At 41.6% G+C, this 13,914-nt stretch overlaps 2 protein-coding genes across 9 annotated transcripts in view; one reads left to right on the top strand and one right to left on the bottom strand.

Annotated features, from left to right (window-relative positions):
• NSUN6 (NOP2/Sun RNA methyltransferase 6) overlaps positions 1 to 13,914 on the bottom strand; it is a 306,108-nt gene that overhangs the window by 172,039 nt on the left and 120,155 nt on the right. The window lies entirely within an intron of this gene.
• Positions 1 to 13,914, top strand: part of CACNB2 (calcium voltage-gated channel auxiliary subunit beta 2) — a 369,559-nt gene that overhangs the window by 291,465 nt on the left and 64,180 nt on the right. The window lies entirely within an intron of this gene.

The raw sequence follows: 13,914 nt of genomic DNA, 5'->3' as shown, positions 1-13,914 counted from the left end.
TTTTTTTAAAAATGGTTTTCTTTGTTTCCGTGGGGGGAGAAAGAGATGAAATTGTTCTTTTTTTTAAATGTGATATACTTGCTCAGTGAAGTGAAAAGTCCCCATCAGAACCGCAGTGAGATTCCCGCACAATGATGTCTGCCCATATGGGATGGGCACCTGCCTCCATGAGGAACATGAAAAGATACATTAGAGGAACTTATATTTTCAGGGGAAAAAAGGTGACAGACAAATGCACAGAAATCATTGCACAGTTCCGGAAGGAACATGTGGGGGCTGGTTGAATCTGAGTACTTGATGGTGTCTTGAAGGCAGCTGACCTAGGCAGGCCGCGTTGCCTCAGAGGTGGTTGAGAAAGGGCAATGAAGTGATTAGGAAAGTGAGTGCTGATAAAGTTACCTGGAAGAAAATGAGGGCTGGGAGGGCTGGGTCGAAGGTTCATGGAGGGAAGAAAACATTTTCAGAAAGAGCCTGTTATCTGGCTGCCGTGCACGCAGCTGTCACCGTTGCTGGAGGGGAGTGCTGTTTGGAATAGATTCTTTAACACAGGTGGATACCAAGTGGCTCTTCCTTGGACCTGGAGTGCGCAGAGTTGGTGCGGGGAATGCTGGTAGAGTTTTAATCCGAGAGAAAGGTAGCCTGAGGGCAAATCATGTCTCACTCCACACGTTCCACTTGCTTATCTTTCAGGAATTTTAAGAAGGTTAAAGCACTAAGTCGGTGAAATGGCTTAACTCTGTAGGCTCCATTTATCTTCTCGCGGTTATTTGGCCCCCACACATGGACTCGCGTCATTGTTCAACTAAGAAGGGCATCACCCAGAAAATGGTGGGCTTCTAATTCTGTACTCTTAGCAGAATTTGTTTTCATTAGCCAAGTAGAATTGAGCTTTGCTGCTGTGCAGTGAAATGAGGCGTGACTTAGCTTGATGGTCCATGAAGGATGCTCGGGGAGGGTGACATTTAGTTCCTTTGAAGCTGATGTTTCTATTTATACCAAGGATAGTTTTTGCAGTAACACAAGGGACAAGATATTTCCTAGTTTTATGGACAGTTACATCCTTTGATTTCATTTCCCACTTAACCAGCCTCCTTGTTGCCGATTATTATTCTTTGTCATCTATTTAATGTAATCTTTTACTTTCTTGACAGAGGAATGTAAATCATCACTTTCTTAATGCATCTCCTTTAAGAAACTTCCTGCCAGTCCGGACCGCCCGTGGGTTGCTGAGCTTTATTCGCTGGTGAACCCACACCGCTCTTCTTTTTCCACCATTCTTTCTAAGGCTCCAAGGTTTAATCTGTTTCTTTTCCTTCAGCTGCCTCTCAAGTCCTCTGCCTCCTCAGGCTTACAGCCTACCTTCTGTTCTTTCTTGTAGCGCCCCTAACTTCTGCCTTCCTTTACTGGGGACAAGATAGGCACAGATCACAGCTTCTATCCATGATGGCTCCTTTCCTACTAACTTCGAAACGAAGTGCTCGCCTCCTGAGTTCTAGCGCTGTTTGGATCCGTGGTCATCACCCCAGTTCACTCTTCCTTTGATATTATATAAGCTCATCTTGTGAACTCATTTAAGACCTCCTGTGTCTTTTCACCCCACCAGTGTCTTCCAGCCCTGCAGGTGGCCTACTACCGTGTAATTTGACATGCTGTATATATGGACTGGTGGTTGCACTAAATAAGTGAACATTCCATGAATTTTGTTATTTGAGCCCTTCACAAATGAGAAAGGATATTGGGTTACTGTCGTTTGGACGAGTGGATAGTCAGATTTTGCCCTATAGGCAAGTTTTCCCCTTGTGTACAAGTTCATAGATTATTACTATGATATTGACCTCTAAGAATTTTTTTTTCATTTTTACACAATATAGGGATTTTGGTCCAATTGTTGTGATAAAATATACATAAAATTGATCATTTTGAAGTCTCCTGTTCAGTGCCATTAAGGGTATTCATTCACACTGCTGAGCAACCATCACAACTGTCCATCTCCAAAACTTCATGTTCTCCAACTAAAACTCTGATCCATTAAACACTCATTGCCCACCCCCCTCTCCCCAGCTCCTGGCAGTTACCGTTCTACTTTCTCGCTCTATGAATTTGACTGCTGTAGGAGTAGTACGACCTCACGGAAGTGGGATCATACGCCCATCATCCTTTTGTGACCGACTGATTTCACTTAGCGTGATGTCTTCAAGGTTCATCCTCCCTGTAGCACGTATCCGATTCCTTTCCTTTTTAAAGCTGCGTAATCCTCGGAGGGCCTGGGGGGCTCAGTCAGTTAAGCACCTGTCTTTGGCTCAGGTCCTGATCTCAGGGTCCTGGGATTGAGCCCCACTTCGGGCTCCCTGCTCGGCGGGGAGTCTGCTTCTCCCTCTCTCTCTGCGCCTCCCCCCAGCTCATGCCCTGACGCTCTCTCTCAAATAAATAAATAAATAAATAAATAAATAAATAAATAAATAAATCTTTAAAAAATAAAAAGCTGTCTAGTATTCTATTGCATGTATACACCACATCTTTTTAGACATTCATGCATCAGTGGCCTCGTGGGTTGTTTCCAGCTTTGGGCTATTGTGAGTAATGCTGCCGCGAACCTGGGTGTACAGATAGACCTCCCAAGAACTTTCAAAGGAAACTGTGATGTTCAGACAATTTATGCTGTTCCCTTAGACTATATGGCATAACTTGAGTTCCTCCTACACCATATAGCCCCTCGTTTTAAAAATGCTGCTGGGCGATAGTACTTTTAGGTTTAAATATGTACCATCTCCCCCTGGTCGAATAGTGATCTTTTTCAGCAACCTCTTTTTATAGAAAATTGGGGAAAAAATATTTGGAGAACTAAATATAAGAATCAACTTATTTGTAGTAGCATATATTTGTTCTCAACATGGCTAATTGTTACAGATAATTACCAATCTTGAACTACAAGTGTTGTAAGCTATGCAAACATTGAAGTTTGAAAAATATACGATATCTATTCAGGGTTTGGTTGCAGGTGAATTTTTATCCTCCTATGCAGCAGCAACTCAACATAAAAATGTAGACGTCCTAGTTGGAAAACAAATTTGGCAAATCAAATATTATGTAAGTCTAGAAAATGTGAAAATATTATCCTAATTCACTTCCATGTTTCACTATTGATTTGTGTGTGGTGAATTTCTACTTGTATTGATTCTAAGTGTTTTTGTACACGCCATGAAGATGGGGATTTTATCTGTTTTGTTTATTGCAAACAGTAGGAAGTCATGAGATATTGAAAGCATATAAATGAATGATTACAACAGTATCATTTGGAAAGTCCTCTGTAGATTCCTTCCTGGTTTAAAGTGACATTAATAGACTGAAAATAGACCCTCCCCTCCCAAAAAACCGCAAAGCACCTAAAAGTATCAATAAAGTCGAGTTTTTTTTCCACAATTTATTATTCTAATTTTAATGACCAACTAATCCAAGGCCTATGCAAGCTAGTATGAAGGAAGTAAAGAAGGTGAACTTTTACAAAGCGTTTCTAAAATTTTTGCCCTTGATAGTAACTCAACATTGATTCACTTTCTGAGGTATAGTTTTTAAAAAAAAAAAAAAAAACACATAGTTTGAGTTTTTCTAAAAAATCTAAAGAAGTAATAAAAGAAAAAATGTATATCAAAAGAAATCTAATTGCTGCCTTAAATTCACACTTGTCGTTGTGAATGCTATCATGTCATACGCCGATGGCACCAGGAGCCTTGGGCCCATTGTCCTTTGAGCCTCCCAGCCACCTTTGCTGTGTTTGTTCTGCAGAAATGTCACTGTCCTTTGGGACAGCTCTGGAGGAAGGCAGTGGCCAAGACCATCCAACTGGACATGCACTTTTCTGGGCTATGACCGTCCCAGTAGAGCTCCATGGTGGCATGTCCGGGGCATAGATCACGTCTGTGCGGGGCGAATGAAATCCTTCAGGCTGCAGAGAGCCGTGTGATGGCGCGCCCAGTCAGGAACTAAACATTTTTCACTTGAGCGGTGGTCTATGGCGTGACCAATGCTGAAAAGAAATTCACCAAGCATAGCAAATAATCTTTTCTCCCGTTTATATTGTTATCCGTATTATGGTTGCTAATTTAAAATATTCATAATATTCGAGAGACTGTGTGTAATCAATTGGACAGTTCCTACCACCCGTGTAGAGTGCTGGTGAAGGTAGAGTGCTGACATATTTGGGGTTTCTTTTAAGAAAATCATATTTTAGGGGCACCTGACTGGCTCAGTCGGAGGTAGAGTGCTGACATATTTGGGGTTTCTTTTAAGAAAATCATATTTTAGGGGCACCTGACTGGCTCAGTCAGAGGAGCAGGTGTCTCTTGATCTCGGGGTTGTGAGTTCAAGCCCCACACTGGGTGTGGAGATTACTTAAAGAAATATTTTTTTTTAAAAAAGAAAATCATATTTTATTGTTTGTTTTTATATGTGTGTATACACACAAACATACACACACACAGAGACGTCTTTTCAAATGATAAATGAAATAATGGAAATCCGTAATAAGACACGAAAGAAGGACATGGAAGAAATTAGGGTGTTTTAATTCATATTTTACCTCCCCATTTGTGGTTTTTGTTGGATGAACATAGAAGCAGATTAGAGCTAGTCTTCGAGCCCCATATGTTGGACATTTGCTTCCACATTTATAATCTTTCTGTCACTGGTGAGCTCTCGAAGGTTGAGTAGGGCTAAGTTCTGATGGACGGCTTCCCGAATTCATTCCTTTGCAGGATGTATGCAGTCATGGCTCTGCTGTTTAAGTAGGATTTTTTTTTTTACATCTGATTTTTTTTATGTGTGTAGGAATATTTCAAATTATTCACCCTTTTTTTTCCCTGTAGGAGTTCTGATATATACAGATGTGGAGGTTGTGTTCATTAGTTGTTCCAGGGAGACTTTTCTTTTTAGCAGATAACAATATGTTTGGAACCCTCTCCTAAAAAAAGGGGGACTTTCCTTATTGTCTGCTTCTCTATCCCAGTGTTCCTTCTTCAGTTACTCTCACTCCTAGACAGCACTGTCAGGGGGCTCAGCTGGTCCAGCCATGTCTTCTGACTTTTGTCCAGAGTAATTCTGTCGTTATAGACCTATTCCCGTCTGGAGCGACCCCACTGTGGTTTCACTTTCTTGATTGGTACACTCTCCCCCCTCTAGTTCTCTTTGAATCCAGTGTCCATGATTTTTCCCCTTGATTCTATTTACATAAATTAATGTTTTCAGATGATATGTCCATTGTCTTTAGCATTTTGATAAAATCTATTTTTTGGCCATTGTACTTCTACCCAAGTCTGCACCTCCTCCGTATGGTTGGGAAATGCCAGTGGCCCCCAATTTGGACTCTGTCGTCCCAGGAGGGAGTTCATCTACTAGCTGGTAAGACACAGCTTCCTCAGAATGTTGAAATCTTTCTAGAGAGGGAGCTGAGGTGTCATTTTTTCCCCTTTTGGATATTCACTTATTCCAAAACCAGATACCTCTCCACCGTCACAGTCGACAGTGGATTCAGTTCTGGGGAGTGGGTGCTCCGATCTTGGCCACTTGCCCAGCAGAAACTAGTAACACGAGATCCCCAGCAGCCTTGACTGGGTAGTCTTTCTCTAGAACCCTGCAAAATGTCCAGATATCCTGGGACAGAAGAGTCACAAAAATTTATGAAAATGTATAAAAATAGATATAGTTTCTCACACTGCCCATAAGACAGCAAACAAAAGCTATTTATTAAGTAACCATAGATAGTGTTCATTTTCATTTAATCCAAGATGGTTTTCCTACCTTCTCCTCTCTCCTCAACCTAATTATTCTTTCACTTTTAGGTTTGGGTTTTTTTAAGTTTTTTTTTTTTTCCACTTCATACTGAGAAAACAAAAGTTTGTGGATGGTAACGCTGTCATGTAGGCCCCAGTTTGTAAACCTGTCTTCGTCTGTGCTCTGTGTTTCCTCCTTCCCTCCTCCTCGAACAGAGGAAGCATTTCCCCTGCTGCCAGATTCCTCTTGTTCTATTTCTCACCTCCCCAGTACTTCCTGCCTTCATCCGTCTTCTCTTTCCTACAGCATCCAGTCTTTCTCTCCCTACTGGATCATTCCATCAGCATGACATACTGTGGAGCTGCCCATCCTAAGAGCCTTCTATCCCAGCTCCTTCAGCGACAGGTGCCTCTCTCTACTCACCTTCCAAGCCAGACTTGCTCAGTTGAATGGTTGCTGCACTTCTCCCCTCTCCTCTCTCCAGTCCAAACTCTATCCCCTCAATTCCAACATCTCCCAACAAATTGTTCTGAGCAAGGGAAGCAATCTGTGCTGTCAAATAAGTCAAAAGCTTTGTTTTTTTTTTTTTTTTTTGTCTTGCTCAAGCTGTCAGCATTCAGAATGGTTGACCACTCTTTCCAGCTTGAAATGTTGTCTTCTCTTGGCTTCTGTGATACCATGTTCTTTGGCCATCCCTTGCTAATTCCTTCCTTCCTTCCTTCCCTCCCTTCCTTCCTTCCTTCTCTTCCTTCTCTTCCTTCCTTTCCTTCCTTCCTTCCTTCCTTCCTTCCTTCCTTCCTTCCTTCCCTTCCCTTCCCTTCCCTTCCCTTCCCTTCCCTTCCCTTCCTTCTCTTCCTTCCTTCCCTTCCTTCCTTCCTTCCTTCCTTCCCTTCCTTCCTTCTCTTCCTTTCCCTCCTTCCCTCCCCTCCTTCTCCTCTCCTTTCCTACCTTCTTTCCCTCCCTCCTTTTCTTCCTTCCTTCCTTCCTTCCCCCTTCCTTTTCTTCCTTTCCCTCCTTCCCTCCCCTTCCCTCCCTTCCTTCCTTCTCTTCCTACTCTTCCTTCCCTTCCCTTCCCTTCCCTTCCCTTCCCTTCCCCTTCCTTCCTTCCCTTCCTTCCCTTCCTTCCCTTCCTTCTCTTCCTTCTCTTCCTTCCTTCCTCCCTTCCTCCCTCCCTCCCTTGGTGGGGAGAAGCAGGCTCCTTCCTCCATACTTAACCTCTCAAAGTTAGGATTCTTCAGCACTCAGAACATGGCTGTCAGCTCTCATCTTTTCTTTTCTCTCGACTCTCCACCCTGAATTTCAGTTTATATTTATAGCCTATATAGCATCTCCACTTACGTGTTCATTCAGACCATCTCCAGAATGTTTCCAGCTCCAAAATGTATCCAGCTTTACCAGGACAAGAGTAGTCCAAGCCACCATCATCTCTCATCTGGGCTCTGCTTCTTCTCTTCCTCCTTTCCAACTTGTTAAGTAAAATTAGAGAAAATTGACACCATGCAAATTTAAACCTGGGGCAAGTAGAAATGGGAAAGGAGAGGATACATTGAAAAACTACATATATTTAGCAAGTAGAACAGACTATCATGAGCCAGTGGGAAATGGGAAAGAGCTAAGAGGCAGGAGTCCAGGCTTAGGTGCTATTAAAGAAAATGGGGAAAATATGAACGTTTTGACTAGATGACTTAATCCTTGGACGTGTTGAGCTGTGGATTGTCTGTTGGATATTCTTGGAGGCAGTTGGATATAGAAGCAAGCCTTAGGGGCTAAATATATAGACATAGGAACCAACCATTTTAGGTTATACCTGAAGCCATGGAAGTGTTTGTAATCACTTGGGAAAACTGTATAGGTGAGTAAATGAGAGTCCCAGTCCTGCTTCTCAGCCTCCTGTTGACTTCGTACTTACATCTCCCTTCTGTTTCTTCTCCTATCTTCATGGCCACACATCACCTACATTTACCCCTGCTTATTCCCTTCCTGGGATACATGCAGAGTGAAGCACAGTGTCCCATGAACCTTTCAGTCTTGTTATTCACAAAGATAAGCACGTACGCCCACTTTCTTTATAAAGTTTTTGGCACTAAATAATCTTAATTATCTAGACCAAGCAGGAGAGTGACAACACTTGACAAACAAGTACAGTCACACCCTCACCACCCCCCCTCCCTACCAGGGATGGATTATCTGACATTCCAGTGATGGTGCAGGAAGCCAAGAATCTCAAAGCAGCAAACAAAACCTTTTAGTCCTTAAAGTAACTAGAACATCTAGGCCCTGAAACTGGAGTCTGTTTTCATCTCTTTTACCTATACTTCTAATGAGCTTGGTCTTCTGACGGTGGCTCTTCATTTTGAATTGTATGAGAACCCTCCATGGAAGTTTCTGTCCTTGTATTTTGGCAGAAGGAAGAAAATGAGATTCCTTTGTGGTCACTTCATTTGATCATCTGTTATGGGTCCTAGCAAGGATCAGAGACTCTCACATACATGGGATTTCTCAGTCTTCATCTAAAAATCCTGGCTTCCTGGTCATAGGATAAGTTCTAGACCAACAACTATTAGGAACATGGCTTAACAAACTGGACCTTAGATTGAAACAATTCTAAACAAAGTGTGGAATTTAAATAACATCCAGATAATGAAGTAATGTTTTAAGTGGCCGGGGTGAGACAGAAAGGCATTCTGATTTTTTTGAAGAGCATGAAACAATCTATTCTAAAGTCATTCCGTCGAAATGATAAATTGACAGCACAATCTCCTTTTGTCGCAAACATCAAACATTCACTGATGACGTGGTTAGCCCTCGAGTTCAAACTTCACCGTGAGATGCTTCACACTTGAATACCCATCTGTATTCTTGGGGAATGTTGAGATCAAGAAATGCTTATTGAGTGCCCAGTGTTTTCCAGGCCCTGGGAAAACGGTGATGAATAAGAGGTAGTTCCTACCTCGACAAGCTTACGGTTCGGTGAATTTACGGTCTAGCTAGACAAGACCTGCATAAAAGATACAGAGCAGTACAGAGTGGTGGATGTCAGGTGCCAATGGAGTAGATACACATTAAATACTACCGGATGTCTGGGGGCGGGGAAGAGTCTCATGGGCCGCCCTAGAGGGACGGGAGAATAATTTACTGCTGTCTCTGTAGCAGCAGTGGCCAGGAACCTGGGATCCCAATGTCTTTGACTTTCCAACGCAACTCAAAGGGCTTTGCCCTGTGCAGCTTTTCTGAAACCCATCCCAGGCACAGTGGGTCCGTCCCTTCTCTGGGACCCTGACACTTCCGCCCTTTGTTCTCCACTTCACCGAAATGTCTGAGTTGCCTTGGCAGTTGTTGGCAGGTCTGTTTATATTTGAGATTCAGATCTCGAGACTGTAGATTTGTCTTGTCCCTCTTTCCATCTCTACTGCGTACCTGCCTAACCTTGTACCGAGACTGTTGTTAGTGCCGCTCAAAACAGTGTTCTTACCTGCGTGAATAAAGAATTGAATGAATTCACAAGATGCGAGCTGGCCCCGAAGGAGAAGTTTGCAACTTCACATTTTCTAAATCAAAAACAAAGGCCTTTACCCAGGCACATGATGATCAGAAATAAAATTAAATAAATAGGGGTTTTAAAATGTCAATGTGTTGGAGTTACTTAAGACTGTTAAATATGCAGATAATCTGAACCCCCACCTCAGGCTTAGTAACATCTGAATTTTTTAAAAGCTCCGTAGGTGATCTATACCGCCAAGATGGAAAATCATTTAAAATCTCGTGTAGTTGACATTTTGGGGAATGAGGTGTTCCGTATTGTTTTTCTAGATAATGGGGCCCTGACTGCTGTGAACAAGCAAATATTATAAATTTGATGGAAATGTATGTAAAATTTTCTCCTTTCTTCCTCCTCCTCCTCCTCCTCCTCTTCTTCTTCTTCTTCTTCTTCTTCTCCTTCTTCTTCTTCTTCTTCTTCTTCTTCTTCTTCTTCTTCTTCTTCTTCTTCTTCTTCTTCTTCTTCTTTTAAAGATTTTATTTACTTATTTGAGAGGGAGAGAGAGCACACAGAGTGAGAGGCTGACTCCCCACTGAGCAGGGAGCCCGACGCAGGGCTCAATCCCAGGACCGTGGGACCATGAACTGAGCTGAAGGCAGATGCTTAACCAACTGAGCCACCCGGGTGCCTCCCTCTCTCCTGCCTCCTTAGACAAAAAGCACAATGCGGAGTTTGGTATTGCTTTTGGGAGCTCGTGCTGAGCACCAGAGACATCACCATTGGATCCTTGTCCTTCCTTCAAGTCCATGAGTTACTCCATCTGCTGGCACCGCTGATCTGTTGCTGGTATTTCTACCTCTCTTGCCATTGACCTGTTGCTTTTAATATGCCATTGGCTAGGACAACAGCCCTACTTGTTAGCAACTGTATTTTGAATGAAAATGAAGCTCATGGACTTGAGGAACTTTATAAAAAGCTATTTAAGGTGCCCCAGGGTACCCTTTTGCTTACTTCGGGCAAATTTCCAAAACATACGTGACCCCAGAAGTCTGGCCTCTAAGTGGGGTATTCGTAGAATTACTTTAGAAGAATTGCAGATAGTTTGGTTCTAACCCCCTTATTTTACATTCAGGCAGACTGAGACCTAGAGATTTAATGACTTTCCCAGTTGGGGACTTATTGTTAATAAACCAGGCTCAGGGGCACCCGAATGGCTCAGTTGGTTAAGTGTCCAACTCTTGATTTTGGCTCGGGTCATGAGATCAAGCCCCACAAGAGGCTCCATGCTTAACATGGGGTCTGCTCGAGATTCTGTCTCCCTCCCTCCCTCTGCCCCTCGCCCTACCCCCCAACTCACCCCCCCCCCCGACAAGCTCACTCTCTAAAATATAAACAAACAAACAAGCCAGGTTCAATAGAATTTGCCTGATTTGAGCCAGAAATCACTAAAAAATCTGAACTATATCCATGGAAAAAATATCTGGCTCCTGATAAGAATAAATTTAATGGTTGGTACAGTTTCTCTAAATTCCCCCGTGCTTTATTGTAAAACCTATTTAATCACATGTGTACTTAATTATATTCAGTCTTTTCCATCCTGACAAATCACAAGTACCTAGAGGTTAAGGAACCTGGTTCTATTCATTTCTGTATGTAACCCACAACTTAAACATGGAATAGTTTCACTGTTCTTTTTCTTTCTTTTTCTTTCTTTCTTTCTTTCTTTCTTTCTTTCTTTCTTTCTTTTCTTTTCTTTTCTTTTCTTTTCTTTTCTTTCTTTCTGCCTTCTCATGCTGTAAATCCATTTTTTAATCAAGAATGTATGTGAATAAATGACCATTTTACATAAAGTTTTTAACTTAGGAATTGCTACCTGGAAGTATGTGTATGAAATGCATTCTATTCAAGGAAGCCAGATGCTTGTACAAGGCAAAAGAATCCAGGTTTTGGGTTGTTTTTTTTTTTAAGAGTATGCAGGAGAAAAACTTCAGAATTTTATGAATGGCCTTAACATAAATGCAAAATGCAGCTTAAGGCTTTCAGGGAAAGATAGCATCTTTTGGGGATAAAATGCCAACGATATACTGAAGGAGCCAAGTAATGCTGTGAATATAGTTCTTACTGGGTTTTTAAAAATAAGTGCTCAGTACTTTTGTTTCATGTGCTTAAAAATGTCTCCATCCCTGCCTCTTTGTGTATATTATGTATGTACGTGTGTTTACATGTATGTGTTTCATCCACTAACACAAACTTGTCAAATATGGCCAAGGCTGTGGTACAATAATATGGTTATTACATTATATATATTATATATATATAATACAAGATAAAATATAAGATATAAAAATATAATGTATAAAATTATAAAATATATAAAAATAAAATATAAGATAAAAATTCTTTGGCTTTTCTCCTTCTCTGGGTCTGCTTCAGTTTATTTACCCCAGTTTTATAGTTCAGCTGATTCTGTGGCACTGTGGCTCTTCACTCCTTTAGACTGACTTTTACAAGCGTCTAGCTTGGTGTCATCAGCGTCTGGGTCACAGGCGTACCGGCGTGCGGAGGCTGGTGCTGGCAGAACAGTGAGATGAAGGGAATGCCCTCTGCCCTTAAATCTGGTCGAGAAGACAGGCATGCAGGACAGAAAGGGGAGGAATGTGTGAGGCAAGCATGAGAGAGTCCCTTCTTCTGGCTCCACACAGTTTCGGTGGCATGCTGGACAACGCTTCAAGTCCCACATATGGAGCGTGACCAAATGTAAGGTATGGAATGTCAGCATTGGAAAATTTGTCAAATGAATATTCCTGCAAGTCCTTAAAATGAAGGAATTATAATTTATGATTAAAAGATGAGCCACCTTTTCCTTACAACGTGTTACTAAACTATTTATTTTAACATTTTTAATGATTCATTCCAGTGACTGCTATGTTCTCCAAGACAGGAACTCATGAACCTGCTGCCACTTGTCTTGTTAAACTGCCCTTATAAGCCTTTGGATTTTCCACTTCCTCTGGAGCACTTGTTAGTGAAAGCCTAAAATTGGAGGAGAAATTATGGTGTAGTGGAGTTGGAATTACAGGTTAGAGACCAGTCTCCACCACATATAACCATGTGGTTTGGAGCCTGCCACCTGATTTTCCTCATATGCAAATGGGAGTAATAATACTTAATTTGTCTACTGAAAGCATTTGACGTTTGACTCAGAAGAAATCTTGACATTTTCAGTTTGCAGTTGAGATGGAGACACGATGACTAGGTATAAGGACGTATGTAGTTAATGATGAAATGTCGGTCAGTATGTCTTATGAATTATAAGTCCCTGTACAGACCTCATGTACCAATCATCTAACACCATGACATCACCACATATTTGTTTTTCTGCTGAACTGCTTCTAGGGTACCTACATATAAAATAACAAATATGTCCCACCCCAGACCTGTTCAACTCCGGAATCTCTCTGCCAAACTAGTTGTTCCTCTCTGTCTCCTTCACGACCATCATGCCTCCTACATCTGCTCTTGGATCTCAGATGCACCTTTGAGATTTAGGTTTATTCCATTTTTTATCAGTGGAACATACCTTCCTTTTCAATCATCTTAAACCCCACGATTGACCAGCTGAACCATTTTTGGATAAGGAGTTGCAATTTATTCAAATTCCACTCATCCTTCCACTCTCCCTGCCTTCTGTGGTTCCATGATGTAAGCCACCTCCTTAACCTAACGTTAACACCAAGAGTGAGGGTGTGGGGAGTTGATAGAAGAGCAGGGACCTTCATTCAAATTAGGTCTGGCTTAAAGTTGGGTCTGACACAGTGACGTCTCTTTAATAAACTTCTTGGTTTACTCTTTTCAGTTCAATTTTTAGAAAACAAGTAGCCTTTTGGGAAATCTTCCAGAAAGTTTTAGTCTTCAAACTCTGTGTGCTTCTGAATATTCTTTATAGCTTTGTTAAAAATGCAGTGTTCTAGGTTGGGGGTGAGACTTGCCATTTATATTTTTAACAGGCTCCACCCCCAGTGTTTGACTATGATGCAAAACAAAGTTTGAGCATCACTGTTCTAGAATACATTCGCTCTTCAAATGGAGATTTCCATTCTCCAAGAACATGGGGAGGTGTGAAAGCAGCGGCAGAATTTGCATTGCTGTTCTGTGCTGTCAAGTGTTCCTCGTCGAAGACATGCTTGCGAGTCAGCCATGGTGGTGCTAGTTTTAAAGGCCATCGGTAAAAAATAGTCATGTTTTGGCTCTACCCACTGGCAGTTCAGTGCAAGACTTTGCAGGTGGGGCTCAGCACCTTTATTTATTTATTTATTTTTAAAGATCACAGGTGATTCTGTTTGGCTTACGATGACATGATACATCCACAGTGGAAGTAAATGCATGCTTCGGGTAGTAGTATTTTGATTTAAGTTAGTATGTTACTCAACATAAACTCAATATTGGGGTTGTTATTCAAAGAATTTATAAAAGTAATGCAAGTCTATAGATTTACCATCAGTCCTTTTTTAAAAACATATTGCCTCTACCCAAGCCTTGAAAACAAGATATGCACTGCTTTCTCCTTCCTTCAATGAAACCACATTGAAATTCAGAATCACCAGTGCTAGTTTATATTCAAGACAGCAAGCCCTAAAATAGCCTTAATGACTCATGCAAAGCATTTTCCT

Source organism: Ursus americanus, chromosome 31, assembly GCF_024610735.1.
Source record: "Ursus americanus isolate L20-20 chromosome 31, mUrsAme1.1.p, whole genome shotgun sequence".
Classification (NCBI taxonomy): Eukaryota; Metazoa; Chordata; class Mammalia; order Carnivora; family Ursidae; genus Ursus; species Ursus americanus.
This window is presented reverse-complemented; position numbering and strand designations above follow the sequence as displayed.